General features: G+C 45.8%; 2 long non-coding RNA genes across 2 annotated transcripts in view; one reads left to right on the top strand and one right to left on the bottom strand.

The window, feature by feature from the left end:
• LOC142774397 (uncharacterized) overlaps positions 1 to 17,700 on the bottom strand; it is a 75,215-nt gene that overhangs the window by 26,811 nt on the left and 30,704 nt on the right. The gene's annotated exons all lie outside the window — the stretch shown is intronic.
• On the top strand, positions 9,372 to 11,389 carry LOC142774396 (uncharacterized). Its single transcript, XR_012886378.1, has 2 exons — positions 9,372 to 9,728; positions 10,139 to 11,389. It is a non-coding gene; the product is annotated as an uncharacterized LOC142774396 (long non-coding RNA).

Genomic DNA, 17,700 nt, shown 5'->3' with positions numbered 1-17,700 from the left:
TTCTTTGTATCGGGGATAGCCGTCAACAGACATAGATATCAATGTGGATCATATCTATCAACACTCCCCGAACGACTCGTGTTGACTTCTTTCAAACCCTCCACAACGTATTTTAGTGTTGATGAACACTCAAACAAGGCAAACATTTATATTTTAGTCTGGGATAACAAACTATCTTCATGCTTTCAGTGTTAGTTACAATATTTAGAGCAAAAACGTTGGGGCGGCAGACGAATTTAGATGCGCCAGCGCCGCTTCGCTGGGTACGTTGGCAGTGGCGCCATCTGGCGGCTCGCAGCACAGCACGCGCGAGACCGGACATTATCTGGCCGTTCAGGCACGCTCACTGTGAACACCTGATTATTCCTACCCTATGGTGCGAACGAACAAGTGCCCCAGTTGTTACTTTGTTGTGTTTGAAAAGCGCGCTCTTTTTGCAAACGTTCGAGATGAGCGCGCATCGGCGCATCGCGACGAGCTGGGCGCCGACCTTTAATCCGAGTGCGGTCCCCGCGCCATCTCACTAGTAAAGATTTTACCCGTGGTACATATAAATAGCTTCCGTTTCAATGTTAAAAGAGGTGCGCCTTCGTGGCTCAGTGGCTAATGCCACCCACTTACGAATGAAAGGTCGGACGTTCGATTCCGCATACCGGCGTGCAATGCAAGATGACCCGAGCTTCTCTGGCAGCCGAGTTTGCTCCAAGCTCACTTGCGGTGGGCGTGGCATGAAGACAGTGCGGAGCACGTGATAGCAGCGTAGATAAAAAAATGCTAAACGAACGCGCGTGGCATCGGAAATGCATGTGGGACATTCGCGGCGCTTATAAAAAAAACACCGCGTGCGAGCTCGTCACCGCCGCTACTCACTCAACATTTTAGCACTGCAGTAACGCCAGTGTGATTGTTGTGCTGTATTTTTGCCAACTCAACACACACCTCCCAAAGGCGTGTTCGTGGGCGTATGTCCTCTGTTGCACAGGTTCTTTTGTTCCACCTGCAGCATGGAAATTTCCAATCTCGAAGGCAGCAAGGGTGCACACACAGCACTCTTATGCAGCTCTTTTTGTTTCTATCAAGAATTTCTGATAAAGATAAGGACTGGTGGTTGCCAGGAGCACTAGCATCTAGTCGGCAACGTGGCTGTGATTGGATATGTTGTGAACGTGGTGAAATTGAATGCGAGACTTCGTGGCCATTTGGTGATACCACTTTCACTCCTCCGTGCGTGTGTGCACAGTCTACGTGATGACGCTGATAGTTTAATCGTGCCTCTCCACTTGAGTAATGCTCCACGGCAATAGTAAACTTGGTGGGCCTACCCGATATTCACCGCGGGCATCTGTCAATCAAACTGATAGATGCGTGAACTCGGACACGAACTTGTTGATTCTGAGAAGGCCCGAATGCAACTGGTGACTGTGATGTGACTGTCAAGCAAAGCCGGTGTGATTTTCAAGCGTGTGATGCAGTGAACGTTAAGCGACAGCCTCTTTGCATATAAAATAATTTGGGGATCTTACACTACCTGTGCAAAGCTGAAGTCATAGAGGAGTTTGTAATAACCTACCTTCTTGCAGCTTTTTAAGTTGTTTGTCTACTTATGTGCGTGGTCGGCTTCGAAGGGACGACCACATCAGTTCTGCCTTAATTGTGATTGTAATAATCGGCTGAGGCTTAACCACCACTGCAGTGGGTTGTCTTGTCTTCATTGATAAGGCTTTAGTTTATTTATTTCCCGAGGCTATTATCAGCATCGAGCTATTGAGCATAATCTTGATTAGTAAGATACTAATTGTCAACATAGTAGTAAGGGCTAATTAGCATGGTTTTGCTGAGCCTTCTCATGATTAACGTTGCGATAATTAGCATAGTTTAGTTAGCTCAAACTTGCATGCTTTAGTTAGCCTAGTTCTACCTTTACATAGCTTCATCAGGACGGTCTTCGTAAGATGTGGCGTTTACCTCATTCTTGCCGTGACTTCGCATATTTAGCTTGGTCATAGCATGCCCTCGACTATCTAGCCAAGTATACCGTTCAGCCAAAAAAAATTACAGCATATATCTATGGATTGATTGTTGATAATTGGGGCGAAGCTTGGGATGGTTTATCGGTATAAACTATGACTCTTCAGTCTGTCTGTCTGTCCGTCCGTCCGTCCGTCTAACTGTCTGTCCGTCTGTCCATCCGCCAACACCTACTCAGTGAGTCATTAACTAAGAGGTGATGTCCCACGAGCTAGAAGGGACAGACCAACGCCTTTAGGAGCTTCGCCAATAATAGCTAATTAACCAGCCGCACGTGCTCGGGTGCTAGCGGGATGGATGGATGTATCCGGCTGTGCGCTTCAGATCGCGTGGTGACTCACTCCACCTAGCCATAAAGTTAAGTACTTTCACTGTGCGTTCAAGGATTCTATTTAATTCGTGCCTCGATTGTTGCCACCAATCAGTAAGCCTCCGCCTGGTTATTTCTACCCGTTCGAAGTCTATTTTGCCTCCACTGTCCTTAAACCCCAATGCTTTGAAAAATTCGGCGCCATTATCTTCGACAATAGGACGGAGCCATTAACAGAACATTATAAAATGTTCAGCCGTTTCCTCATTCTCTCCACACGCACTACATACCGCGTCTGTTCCTTCGTATTTTGCTCGGTACGTCTTGGTCCACAATACTCCCGTTCTAACCTCGAAGAGCAGAATACTACCCCGAGAATTATCGCAGATTTTTTCCCTTGCAATTCCAAGCTTAAAAGTTCGGTAGGTCTCTAGTGATTATTTCGTAAGCATTCCCATCTTCCACACATCCCTCTCTGTTTTCTTCACCTTATTCTCAACGAATGTGTCCTTTTGGCTTGGTATTTTGCTATTGTCTAAATACTTGCTTGATGAGTTCCGAGTTCGTTTCCTCCATTTAGTACCAGCATTATTCATGTACAAGTAGCTGAAAACGTTCCTAGCACAACGCTCCTCTCCCATTTTTTCTCAATGGCTCCTCAAATTCTATATTGCTACTAGCTTCCCTGCACTCAAACAGTGTCCATCCCATGTCTCCCTATACCCCCTGATTTGGTGTATCCACGTGTGCTCCCAAAGCATGTCTACTTATGCCACGTTGTTTAATTTCCAATCTTGCTTACACTTCTGATTTCATGCACAAGACCACATTGCCGAACATCAAACCCGGAACCTTGACACCTTTACAAATCCCTCTCACAACGTCATACCTATTGCAGTTCCACCGTGCCCTATTTCTCATTACATCTGCATTCCTGGTGCCCTGGTCATTAGGTATCTTTCGTGCTTCCTTAGATACTCAGCTCCGTTACTTCTCCATACGCCCAAATATTTGTATTTATCCACAATTTCTAGCGTGACTTCCTGTGTTTTATGCTCACTGCCTTTGTTATCATTATAGATCATGATTGCCGATTTTTATCTGCTTAACTTCAAATTACTTACCTCCCTCATTACCACAGATGCCTATCAACCACTGGAGATCTTCCCTGTTGTCGGCTATTAGTACTATATCATCTGCATACATCAATGCTGTTAATGACTGTTCAACGTGTTTTCCTTGCTCGGTCCTCTAATTTGGCTTCTAGTCCCTGTACATACAGCATAAATAACAAAGGTGACAAGGAATATCCCTTTTGAAGCCCGCGTTGTATCTATATAAGTTCACATACCTGCTCCTCCCATTTGATAACTACCTTATTAGTTTTACAGATATCTTTAGAAGATTAGTTATTCCATCTTCCACACCCAGTGCGTCCAGTATTTCCCACAAGTCTTGAATCACACTATCGTAAGCTTCCTTGATACCTATAAATGCCAGTCTCAGGGGCTGTGTTCTTTTTCCGCTATTTCAATACACTGCGTCAATGAAAACATATTGTCCTTCAACCTCCTTCGTTTAGGGAACCCACTTTGTAGTTCCCCCCGCACGCCCTCATTCTCCACTCGTGTCTGTAATCTTTCGTTTACTATCCGCATCACCAGCCTGTAAACTACTGATGTCACTGTTATAGGACGGTAGTTGTTTACATCGGTTTTGTTCCCCTTTCCTTTATGGATAATGCTCACCCTGCTTAGTTTCCACCCAATGGGAGCTTCACCATTCATTATTGCCTTGCTCACTGCCTCTCTTAATGTTTGCTTAGACTTCGGTCCTAGTTTCTTTATTAGCAGGATTGAGATGCCGTCAGAGCCTCTTCGTGTGCTATTGGGAACCCTTTTATCTGCTCTTTTCTACTCTCGTTGGCCCAGTGGAGCCACTGAGCTAATTGGTCAATCCTCATCTGGTATGGTGCATGCAGCGCTTTCTTGGTGTTTACATTTTTCTGTCATCATTGCTTTTTATATAGCCCATCGCATCATGCCCTTCTAGTCTGACACCTTGAACTGTAGATATAAACCTCTGTTTTATGCTTGTTTTATTACTCAGAGAATTGAGCTCGTTTCAAAGCTGTGAAGCTGCCTTTATATCCTTTTCGTTTATTTCTGCCATTCATTCGGCCCCCTTTCTAATAGTCTTTTCACTGATAAACTCGGATGCTTTTCTTGTGCAGCTCAAAAAGTTATCCCATTTTCTTTTCACATCATCTTCTGGTTCACCATTCTGTTTAGCACACCTGTGTTCCCTGGAGGCTTCCAGATGTCCTATTATGGCTCTCTTAGGTTCCTCATTCCACCAGCTCTTGGGTTTTTGTCTGTTTTTCCCGGTTGATTTGACTCGTACCTCAGCAAGCTCTAACTCAAACAATCGAACTAGATCTGTGTACTTCCACTCTGTTTTAGTATGCTTGGTGATTATTTTCTCGATCTCTTAAGTTGATATTTCTATGTGCCTTTCTGAATAAATATTGCCGTGTGGTTGCTCGTAATGCTGCCTTTCCAATTTCATTTCTCTTCCAAAACTCAGCTTGATACATTTGTGATCACTGCCTAAGCTTCTGGACCCATATTCATCTACGTTCATCACCCTTAGCCGATCATACCTCCTATGTGACATTATTGCGTAATCTATCATCGACTTCAGCCTTCCCACCTCCCATCTTATCTGCCCTTCGCATATCTCGGTGCTGTTACAAATGGTTAAATCATGCCTTTCACACATATCCGTTAGCATTCTGCCTGTTGGGTCAGTATATCTATCCATATCTTCTATGTGCGTATTCATATATCCTAATATATTTACCTCACACTCTTCTCCTAGTTCGTCAATGTCATTGTTCAATGTCACCCTTCTCCTAGTTCGTCAATGTCGTCAATGTCAATGGCACCATTCGTTGGTTTTCCTCTCTGGCTTTTGACCCTGTCCACAAGTATACAGAACCCAGGAGCGTTAGTTGCCCTGCCACTTTCTCTTTTAGCATCGATTGTTCCTTGAAATCTTGCTTGACTCTTTGCCAGTGTGTACCTATATGATAGAATGCCCCATTACCAACCTCGCTTTCTGCTGCCTCCTGTTCTATTACAATATTCCTATGCGTAGTCTGGATTGTTAAGTTGTTGTTCCATGTTCCTAAGAGGTGTTTCTACAAAGCCATATACCATCAGCCTCTCCTCCCTTAGCTATTCTTTTATCTCTTCCCACTTCAGCCTATTCCTGTCACCCTGCATGTTAATATACCTCAAGTCTGAATTGACTCGGCCCTCGTGGCTACGTTGATTTCTGCCATGGACTCTACGTGTCTTGAATATTCGTGCCACTTTCGAATTGTAGCTCTCTATACCAGCTGTAAAAAGTCCCCTTGGTTTTTTCCTCGTTACTAGCTCTCCTGGGCCCCGAAGAACCCGCGTGCCACACAAAAAAAAGCTACTGCGCGTCCTGCAAGTCACCAACCCACCTCAAGACCTAGCCTCCTATCGAAGTGAACTTTGTCTCAATGAAAACCACCCTACCTATGCACCTCTCTGTTCATTTCCACCAACTGAAAGCCTTTCTCTCGGCTCATCTTTCATATTCCTTGGTTTGCGTTGACAACCACTCTTCACAGGTTGCCGTCATGCACCGCTACCTCCGGTCTCGTGCATATCGCTACCCATACCTGAGGAGAAATGGTGTGCATGTTATCAACCCTTTTGCCAGTGTGGTCACTAGTCCTGCCGTATCTTCATTTAATACATCATTTAAACCACCAGCAATTATCACGAGGTTTTGTCCATCAGCTGTAGTTTTGAGTTTTGCGCTCGCTTCCCTTATCACTGTTTCCAGCTTGTGTTCAAGGAACGTCTTTACTGCAACCGTCTTGTCACCTCTTACCCTCTCTTTGATGCGTTTTGCACATCGATTTAAATTTGAATCCTCGGCGATTATCACATGCTGTGACTTTTCAGCTGGAGCGTCCTGCACCTGGGGGTTACTTGCGCCTGTGACGCCGGCTGCTTTGTCCCCTCCCAACCCCATCGCTACTTAGCTGAAGCTGGGTCTTGCGATTGAACCGGCTGAACCTGTTTTTTTCCAAACTTCCTTGCTCTTTCTTCTCTGCCGTTGTGGTTGCTTGTGCCAACGCCGACTAAATTTCAAGGCCGAAAGGCTGCCGCAGGGACGTCAGAGGTTGGGGGCCCAGTTTCCCAACTGAGCATGCTCAGTAAGACTTTTTTTTCCACATTTTTTCATTCTGCCCAATCAAGCCGCAGCAGCTGCGAGAGCGGGAGCGTTGGTTCTCCTAAAACGTGAACGAAACACAGGCTTTCCGCCGCGTTCGCGGCGTAACTGGGCCCCCACTCTCTGACGTCACTGCGGCAGCCTTTCGGCCTTGAACTTTAGTCGGCATTGCTTGTGCCCTACCGTTCTCTCTTGGGCCGCTCCTTTGTTGACGTTTGCTAATGCCTTCTCGACTGACCTGACCCTTTCTCCCATAGCCCTCGTTTTTTTCTTGCACTGTCGCCAACACAGTCTCCAGCTCAGTGAATCTCAACGGCAACTCACTCTGGGCAACCATCATTTTCCCCATGTTTCCCTCGACCTCACATTGCCTACACTTGGCGTAAGCGTCCGTTGCATTCGTGTCTGCACTTGCGTTTATTTTCAAACCCACCACACGTCCTGAACTATTTACAGCCTTTTTAATCATGTTTTTGACACCAATTGTTCTTATAAACTGCCCCATTTGATAATTACAAAACACGGTGTACGATGAACCTTGTCCTAAAAGAAAATTGTAAGCTTACTACAAAAATTTGCGTGCTCGGTGTACGTGCACTTCCCACTCGGGGTGGCAACAGAAAAAAAAACAAAAAACACACACAAGCAAATAAATACCTGATAACTGACCCTCGAAAAGCCGCCCTGCGTAATAACTACCATAGAGGTTTAAAGTGCGGACTGATTTATTATGAAAGCAAGCTCAAAACATGCCAAAACACTTATCTACGCAGTCGATCAGAAGAATAAAAAAAGACGTCCATCCACTGTTCCAGTCCGAACCGAACAAGCGGGTGATGACAACAAAGGCGACGCGCACCGGCCGAGCAGCGCACTAAAGTGCGCAGGCTGACCATAACAATTAACACGTGGCCTCGGGTTTAGCTGCAGTCCGGTTGTTGTCGGACACTCGGCCGGTACTGATGACAGAGGCCACCATGTTGATTATTCTAAAACAGACTAAACAGTGCAGGCATTAAACAGGCTTAGTGCAGTGAGGGCGTTCATTTCGTCGCTTCACGCCAGCGTTGCCACGCCTGCCGCCGGTCCTGTCATAGGCGCTCGCCACGCTGCGTTGCTTTGACGCATGCGCGTTTCAGCGCGTCCGGCGCCCCTCTGTCACGAAAAGAGGGAGACGCAGTATTGTCTGGCTAACACGTCGGCGCGAAATGCAGCATGTCGCATTTCGTGCCGGTCGCCGTCGGTCCATGCCGATGGACGCTGGTCGCGCCTGGCGTCAGGCTACAGAGTGCTCGCGTTTGGCAAACGTAGCGTTGCTGTGCCCAGCGTGCGCGCGCATCAACGCTACATCGGAACATATTGGGCCCTTCATGATGCGCTCGCAGCCGTTTTGCTAGATTCACATATACAAAATTTGGTGTGACGTAACGTCAATAGATGATGAAATATATTACTGGTGCGAACATGATAATTCTGACACGCGTGTCATGTAAGAGCATGACAACATACCACGCTCATAGCGTGCTTGCGGCCGTATCGCTAGCTCCACATATACTAATTATGGTATGACGTGACTTGAATAGATGATGAAGGTAAGCGACACATCCAAACATAATAATCATGCCACGGAGGTCATGTGCGACATCATTTACCTCCATTTCGTAACGTTGTGGGAATTTTAAAGTGACATAGCATTTCTCATTCGTGCTTCGCATATCATCGATTCCCATTGTACGTGGTATCGGCAAATTTTTTTTTATTGAGCGACACATCATGAAATGGTGCTAAATAAATGTACAAGTATTGTACGCAGAGACATATGTTCAAGAGTTGCAGATGTTTATATAACCAGTTGTTTGCACTTGCGCAACGATGCCAACTGGAACATGATTAATAGCAACACCGGAAGCTCATATGGAGAGCTGATGCTCACGAAGATGCTGGGCCTGGACAGTGCTACATAAATCAACTTCAGCGCATGGCAACTAACCACAATTCAGGTTAACCTTGCGTGACGGCCGTATCAAAGGATTGCACGTGCAATGTTCAGAAAATTGGGTAAGGAGCACTGCATCCACTATTGACGTTTCACGAAGATAAGCGTCCATTTGAACAGTATTTCCGAGACCTGTCGTAGCTCTGTGGTAGAATGTTTGACTGCCACGCAGAATGCTTGGATTCGATTCCTTCTGGAACCCTGAAATTCGTTATTTGCTTTCGTAGGGGAGTCAACGCCGCCTATGTCTGATTTTTCTTAACACTGACATTTATTCTATGCCTTCGTTGGGTCCACGCTACCTATATCGGGTATTCCTTAACGTTCACGCGATAAAATTGCTATTGTATATTCTCGTCGTTTCTGGGTAGATACTAAGTGTCAATCACCAGCAGCACATCCGCATAGCAGTGGCATACACTCGCCCATGGGTATGTGCCACTGTCTGGCGGGAAGTACTTGACGACATATGCGACAGCATTGTGACGTTATTCATGTCTTTACCAGCGTGTCATATTCGCCAAACCATCTGTAAACGGCTAGATAGATAGATACGCTCAAAGTCGCCGAAGTTCGCTAAAAAATGCTTCGTACTTAAAAGCGGAATGTGGGTCTCGGTGTCCCATCGGAGTCTCTTGTCTCTCATCGCTCATTAGCAGTGATTTACATCTTCCCATAGGGTCAAACGGTCCACTTCTGCGTGCTTTGCGTCTCCCCGGGTTTCTCTCTTGCGCAACGCCGCGATGAACCGTCACCCCCGGAAAATCTTTTCAGGCCTGCGCCCAGCAATTTGACGTCATTTCCGGCCGGCCGACTCTCGGGGAAGCCGCAGCGGCAGCGAGCGCAGCGCGGGCGGCGGTGGTGACGGTTCGGCGGCGTGGTGTTGACGGTGTTTCACGTTTGTTGCTTTCCGTTGTTGTTTTGCGGCAATTTCGTTTCCGTGCGTGATGCTGGAGTGATGCGACAATGCCGAATAAGTGTTGTGTACCCGGATGCACCGGCAACTACAAAACAGGAAAGAAGATACAAGTGTTTTCCTTCCCTAAAGACGCCGACGCTCTCAAACAATGGCTACGTGCCATTCCTAGGAAGGACTTCGTGCCGACTTCGTGCACTAAGGTAAGAATTTGAGATGCTCCTGTTCTTAGCTTGTCGTTGCTTGTTCGGGTAGAAATCACCTATGATGGGAAATACTTGAGCGTGTGGCCGCCGGGCCTCGCGAAGCGCTGACGCCAGCAGCGTTCGCAGCAAGGATGGTCAGCTGCGCTTTGTTCACTAACAGTGCCGTGGTGTCGTCCATTCTTGCAAGCTCTCGGTGGAAGCGCTTCGTGGAGTGCGGTGACATCACGCTCCCGTGTTTCCTTTCATGTTGCTTGTACCGCTTAGCGCAGCGCTTTTATTTAGATGCTTGCGAAACGTAGGTAGACTTTGTTTTAGCTACACGGACTGTAAACGCGGTCATGCAAACGGGAGCGCATTTTTTTCTTTTGAGAAGTGGCGTCTCAGACGTTCTTGAAACGTTTTTGCAGGTGTGCGCGAATCATTTCGACGCTTCATGCATTGAGAAGACGACATCGTAGACGGATCCAAGGACAGGGAGAGTTATTGAAGTTGCACTCCCAGTACCACGGTTGCGTCCTGGATCTGTCCCAACGGTATTTTCCGGCTGTCCGTCCTACCTATCAGTACGAGACCAGAGCACGAGAGAAACCCCTGACGCCAAGAGGAGCCGACAAGAAGCCTCCCAACTCGCCCGTGCTGTAGAAAAGTCGCTGGCGTCATATGAAGCGGAGCAAAAACGAGACCGGTTTTCGTCCCTCGAAGAACTAAGGGCTCGCCTGCAAGGGGTGTCAGTGTCTCCAAAGTGGACTGTGATTCACAAAGAAGAGTGCTCCATGTTTTTGAACATTATCGACTATCGTGAACCTTGTTTGAATGCGTCATTGACCGTGTTTGCAAACCTTGAAGTCTTTGCCTGCTATCAAGGTTCACCAATCAAGAACCTTGGTAGCGCTGTTGTACCAGACTCAGTTCAAAAAGTAAGTTCCTTGTTGGAAATTTTGAACAACCTGTCGATGCTGTCTGAGGAGCGCTGCACTTATTGCCACCTGGCTCAAGCAATACATTCCCTTGTTTGAGCCTTGTTTCCAGTTTTGTATCTCTTTACAAGTTGTTAGCTTTTAAAGGTGCTGTACTTTTTTCTTTTTTTTTAACTCGAACTGCCTCGGTGCCCACTGTAGCAGTTGTACAGTCCGTTTCGGTACCTAAGATGTGTACACTTTCCTTGTGCACTCTGTGTACAGACATGTTGTGCACTGTGATTTGTTTTTTTCTTAGATTTTTGTTTGATTTTTTCCCTAGGACATGCACCTACCTGTGGCAGTACAATTACTTTTCTTTCTGTCATTTATCATGCTGTGGACCACAATTTAGTCACCAGTGTTCTTTTGTATTGTATTTTTTGACAAGTGTTTGAACCTGATACCTTGTGTTGCTACTGCTACTATGATAAACGAATGGTATGTTTTCCTCTAACCTACAATTTAAATGAAAGTGTGCCTTTTCTGTTCCAAAGCTCGGGGATGTTTTTGCTGTTACAATCTGTTTTGTTTTCTGAGTTTTATGTGGCAAGATATTGTGTTTTGTACTTTTGGCATATTTTCAGCATTAAGGGCAACATCTTGTGTTGCCTGTCGTCTGCCTGGACCGAGAACAATGTGCACTGTGATATTTGTACAGACGGCGTCTGGCTGTGATAAATAAATACGCATTATTCCATTCACGATATTCATTATTTCTTGATACCTTGATAAGTTCCCCCGCAACGGTGGCTCAGTGGGTAAGGCGTAGCGCTGCTGAGCACTAGGGCGCAGTTTCGATACCCGGCTGCGGCGGCCGCATTTCTGATGGAGGCGAAAAGCAAAAACGCCCGTGTGTACGAGATTTCGGCACACAATAAAGATTCCCAGGTAGTAAAACTTGATCCTGAGCTCTCCCCTACGGCGCGCTTCATCGCCCGCGTTGCGTCGGCGCGTTAAACCATACAATCAATGGATACCTTGATAAATCGTGCGGACATGGTGTCAAGGAACCTCGCCCGAGTCGGTAGGCGTGAAGGGCGCTCGCGGCTGGCGCAGCCACCCAGCGAAGGGCGGCCGGCCGGCCGGCGCGATGTGACGTCGTCGACGTCACGTCACGTGACGCGCAGGCCTGAAAAGCTTCCGGGGGTGACGGATGAACGCTATAGCGTCAACGCTGCCGCCAGTGTAAGCGTTAGCGCCCGCCGCAGCTTCGCACATAAAAATGGTTCCCTCTAGCATTCGTTCATTTCGCAATTCGTTGCCGTCACAGGTTGCCTCGCCAGTAGTCCTGATGCACCGGACAACGCATGGCGTAGCCGCAGCGATGACCGCAATGACGAGTACGACAAGGACATACACCGGCCACTAACAGGATGCATGCTTCCTACAGGTAAGCGGCTATATACACGGGCAGTGGTCTGAAGAATTTTTTGTTTGCATCCATGTAAAATGCCACTTACCTCGAACACGTTAATTGAAGGTCACAGGTTTACAGGCTAGTTATCTTTTCAGCCACGTTTCTTTTCTGACATTTACATTACAATTTCCTCGGATATTTTTCCTATACTTCCCTAGGCGAAATTGTCTGCAAGTCCTCAATACTATTGTTTCTAACAAAGAAAACGAGCCCGTAAGTTTACCCTTCTTTCCTTCTAACCTGTTAACGTGATTCTATGCATGTGTTGCGTGTGAAAGTTCTTATTATAGTGTCAATTATTCAAGGGGTTTTCTGTCATTGTGTCTTTTTACCTTTGTTATACAAAATGACGCACACCCTCCTACCATGCTGATCTAGTTTCTAAAGCACTCGGTTGTTGATGCGCAGGTTTCGCGATCAAATCCTGACTGTGGCGGCAGTATTTTAGATGCGGAGCATCTAATACTCGAGGCTTGTAGTGCGGCGCCGTCCGCAAGCTTCCTCCTCCTTCTTCCACCATCTGTGCATCCCTTCCTCCTCTACACACCGCGCGCGCTTCACTCCTCCACCATCTGTGCACCCTTCCTCCTCTACACACCGCGTGCGCTTCTCCTCTTCACGAACATTCGCTAGCTGTATAATGTAGCGCGCATGCGCCGTCACGCTTCGAGAACATCGGCAGCTGACGCGCGCGCATGCGCCGTCGCGCTTCGAGAACATCGGCAGCTGACGCGCGCGCATGCGCCGTTGCGCTTCTCCCCCTTCTCGAACATTCGACAGCTGACAGTGCATGCGCCGTCGCGCTGTATATATACTCAAGGTCGGCGCTCGCTCGCTCAGTTGCCGTTCGTCGGTTGGTTTGTACGGCGCGTCGACGTCCAAGGTCGCGGTGAAATGAATTCCAACGAATCCACAAACACAATGATCGACGTCCCTTCGACCAGCGCCGCCCTTTCGCATACGTGTGTACGTGTTCACTCATTTAACACCCCCTCCTACAACCACGTTAACCAATTTAGCCATCGACCCAAGTAAGTCGCAATTTAACACCCCATTTCACAACCACGTTAACCAATTTAGCCATCGACCCAAGTAAGTCGCACTTTAACACCCCGTTAACCAATTATATGCTCCGTATCCTCCTCAGTGTTCCCCCGAGGGAAGCTGCGGGCAATTTTTTTTTAGTGGAGAAGAAAATGCTGTTCGGCCGTGCACTCAGATTTGGGTGCAGGTTATAAAACTCAAGGTGGTCGAAATTTGCGGAGCCCTTCACTATGGCGTCTCTGATTATCACATGGTTTTTTGGCACGTACACCGCAGATATTACTATTGTAATAATAATAATAATATTAATATATTATTGTTATTAATATTATTATTATTATTATTATTATTATTATTATTATTATTATTATTATTATTATTATTATGTTGTTGTTGTTGTTGTTGTTGTCGTTGTGGTTGTTGTTGTTACAGGATGGAGACATCAACGGCATGAATTCGTAGCATTATGTGACATTATTTTGGCATAGATTGCATATATTGCGCAATTATCATTAGCATAGATTGTGCAACGTATAATATCTACAATTTAACGAGTGCAACTGAATGGATCAGATTGCAGGTGTCTAATTTTAGTTTAATAAAAGCAAAGAAGCTACAGGAAAGGCATGCAAATATTCCATGAAAATGGCGTGGTAGCATCAAAACACCATTCTTTTGTAAAGTGCAACAGAGCCAAAGAAAGAGTTTTTTCGCATTGGTGCGCTGCTTTCTACCACATGATAAAATTCTTATATTGGGCACGGCACCTGCCAAGCGGGCAGGATGGCTAAACCGCTGCTGCTACTTTTGCAGGCACTGACTTGGATCATCGCCGTGATTTCGTCAAGCAACGTGCGCGGGCAGTTCCCATTTCTGCTGCATGACTACGGAAACAAGACATCGGACATCATATCGGACAATCTTCGGTCGACAACGGTGACGTCAGCGATCGCAGGCGTACTTAAGAACGGACACAACGACGGTTACATCAGAGGGCACGGCACATGCCAAGCGGGCAGGATGGCTAAACCGCTGCTGCTACCTTTGCAGGTTGGTGTACAGCCTTGTGCAGCTTGTTGCAAAAGTGACAATAGATTCTTGATTGTTGTGCCGTGCCCTCGGCGATGTTGGTCCATTGCGGTGGAGTGTTGGTTGTCATTACTACTTTTGTTAACTTCGTGGAATGTAGAAGAAAATCCGGGTCCCAAGACTGCTGAATTGTTGCAACTAATTTTAGATAACCAGAAAGAATCTGATGAGAAGATAAACGCGGTTATAAAAGAAGTTGCTAAACTTAATGAAAAGTCAGAAAGAATGAACAGCTATTTTAATTTCATGCAGTATATTCAAAAGAAAATGGAAAGGTTAGAAAATATAGTCCAGCGACAAGCAGCACGACTAGTAGATTATGAAAACAGAAGCCGAAGAAATAATCTACTCATTTTTGAATTCCCGAGGCCAGAATTGAACACGAGGCAGATTTGCGCGATGCCGTTGTTGATAACATTTTAAGAACCAAGCTAGGGGTAGGCGTTAAATCGGTAGATAGAATTCATCGATTAGGTAAACAAAGACAAGGCAAAGCAAGACCAGTAATTATGACATTCATGGATTACCGTGAGAAAGAGAAGGTAATGCGTAATTGTAAGAAACTAAAGGGTACTTTCTTCAGTATCAGTAACGATTACTCAAAAGAATTAGTCGAACTAAGAAAGAAACTATGGGAAAGTTCAGCGCCAGACCGAGCTAAGGGAGCGAGGGTCTCAATGGTGCATGATAAACTGAAGATAAACGGGCGCGTCTTTGTCTGGGATGATAAAAAAAATGAACGCCGTCTTTTTCAATAGCGGAGTGACAAGAACGATAGCAGAGTTCAAGCGACGCCAGTATCGAGTGAGCATGACCGACATGAATCCTTTGACTCGGACAGCTCTGCTAGTAGTTCGAAAAATCAATCCCATTCATAGCTACGAATTCTTGTCGAAAATGCTCGTAGCATCATAAATAAAGGTACAGAATTAGAATATCTTTTATTGGCACATGGTCCCTATGTTATATTACTAACAGAAACATGGCTACGCGATGAAATACGCAGTGATTGCATTGTTCCTCCATGGTACAAGCTTTTCATGTGGGACAAAGATTCACGAGGCGGCGGTGCTGCTATCATTGTGAAAAGTTCCATCCCAACTTGCATGATACAATGTGATGTTCGCGAAACTGTATGGTGTAAGATTACATTCAACAATAGAGTATACATTATTGGCTCAGTATGCAGACCACCTGCGTGTGAGCCTGAGTTTCTGGATTTGTTTAGTGATTTTTTTTTGTGACCATGTTAACGGGAGCACGAGGTTTATAATGGTCGGAGACTTCAACTTGCCTCACATTGATTGGCAAAATGTTTTGCCGGGTGAGTCTAAAACAATTAGCTGCGAAAAACTTTTGGAAATTAAATTCTGTCATGGCCTGAAACAAATCGTGCATGAACCAACGAGGGTTACAGGTTCGTCGAAGTCATTGTTAGACCTCGTGTTTTTGTCTCAAAACATAACAGACTATGTTTTAAATATTTTAGATGGCATGTCCGACCACAAAATGTTGTCTTTAGTCATTAAAACTAGTGCATGCCGTTTAGAGAAACCGTTCCTTCCGGTAAAAATAAAGGACTTTAAAAAGGCAGATGACACTTCCATGATAAATTTTCCCGAGCTCCACTTTCATGATTTCGAGCGAGCATCACATGTTGAATCTGTGGAGCAATTGTGGCAGAGATTTGAGGCCAACGTCGTAACTTGCGTTGATGGCTTTGTCCCTACTCGTATTAGGAAAACACGTAAACAAAATCCCTGGATAACACGCAGCATTATACATATGTAACGGCGAATTAAGAGATTAAGAAAAAGTAAAAAAAAGAGCGACGGAAGTTGCAGCTATAAAAATCAAGTTGAAAGAAGCCCTTGTGAATTCCAAAAATAAGTTCTTTGGCCAAACGCTTATGAACATCCTTAAAAGTTCGCCATCCCAATTCTGGCATTACATCAGTGACAGAAAGGAAAGAATTGAGCAGATCGAACATGAGGGTTGTATCCTGACAAAAGTTTACGACTTAGCAGATACTTTTAATCGCTTCTTTCAGTCCGTTTTCACAATAGACCAGGGTGATAAGATAGGCGCATCGATCAGTAACAGTGCAACAACCGCAATGGAACCTGTTATTATAAACCGCGAAGGTGTTTTTCAGTTACTGCTTGAGCTAGAAGCGAAGAAAGGAAGTAGTTCGGATAACCTACCAACAGAGTTTCTGGAAAGATACGCAGAATGGGTCTCGTTTTATTAGGAATAATATTTGTGAAATTGGTTGAGACGCAATCACTTCCACAAGAATGGCGCAATGCAGTTGTAATTCCGATTTATAAAAACGGTAACCGCTCGATTGATTGATTGGTTTGTGGGGTTCAACGTCCCAAAACCACTATATGATTATGAGAGACGCCGTAGTGGAGGGCTCCGGAAATTTTGACCACCTGGGGTTCTTTAAGGTGCACCCAAATCTGAGTACACGGGCCTACAACATTTCCGCCTCCATCGGAAATGCAGCCACCACAGCCGGGATTTGATCCCGCGACCTGCGGGTCAGCAGCCGAGTACCTTAGCCATTAGACCACCGTGGCGGGGCAATGGTAACCGCTCGTTAATAAACAATTACCGGCCATTATCCTTGACGTCGGTCTGCTGTAAAGTTCTAGAACATATATTAGCAAAACATAAGAGAGTTTTAGTACTGCGGAATGGTGCTACGTACGCATCACGCAAGCGCCTTGCGTTACGTGTCGTCGTTTGCCACTAATCGGCTTTTAGTACGCCGTAGTACCCGCGTACGTAACGAGCGTGAAGCGTGTTGCGCCATCTGGTAGATCAAAATCGAAGCACGTGTTATTGACAGCCAATCTGAGCCAATCCAAGTGTTATAGCCAGATTATGGCCATATTTTAAGCCACAGAGCCGGTCGGTGCTTGCCTTCGATGCCACCATTTTGCAAAACGTAGTCTTGCGCTGTCGCGAACGTGTTCAAGAGCGGCGCGATCACCTCATACGTACGCACGCACGCATCTCATGCGTGCGTACGTAGCAGCTGCGTACGTAACGCGATACGTGCGCGTTGCGGTCTGCGCATGCGCACTACGCAAAACGTGGCGTCCTTACGTACGCAACGCTGCCACGTACGCAGCGTACGCAGTACTAAAACTCTCTATATTCTTAGTTTTCTTGATTCTAACCAGTTACATTGTGCAAGCCAACATGGGTATCGGCATGGTCTTTCTACTGTTACAATTAGCTGAAACGCTCCATGATTTCAATAAAAACGGCGATGCCCTTCTGCAGACTGATGTAATTTGTGTAGATTTTAGAAAAGCCTTTAATAAGGTCTCTCATCGTAAATTACTTTTCAAGCTTGAAAGATCAGGAATAAGCGAAGAAGTATTAAAATGAATAGAGGCCTATTTATCCGCACGTCAACAGGCTGTAAAAATTGAAACTTCCACTT

Source organism: Rhipicephalus microplus, chromosome 10, assembly GCF_043290135.1.
Source record: "Rhipicephalus microplus isolate Deutch F79 chromosome 10, USDA_Rmic, whole genome shotgun sequence".
Lineage (NCBI taxonomy): Eukaryota > Metazoa > Arthropoda > Arachnida > Ixodida > Ixodidae > Rhipicephalus > Rhipicephalus microplus.
Note: the sequence above shows the minus strand (reverse complement) of the source record. Positions and strands in the feature narration are given on the sequence as shown.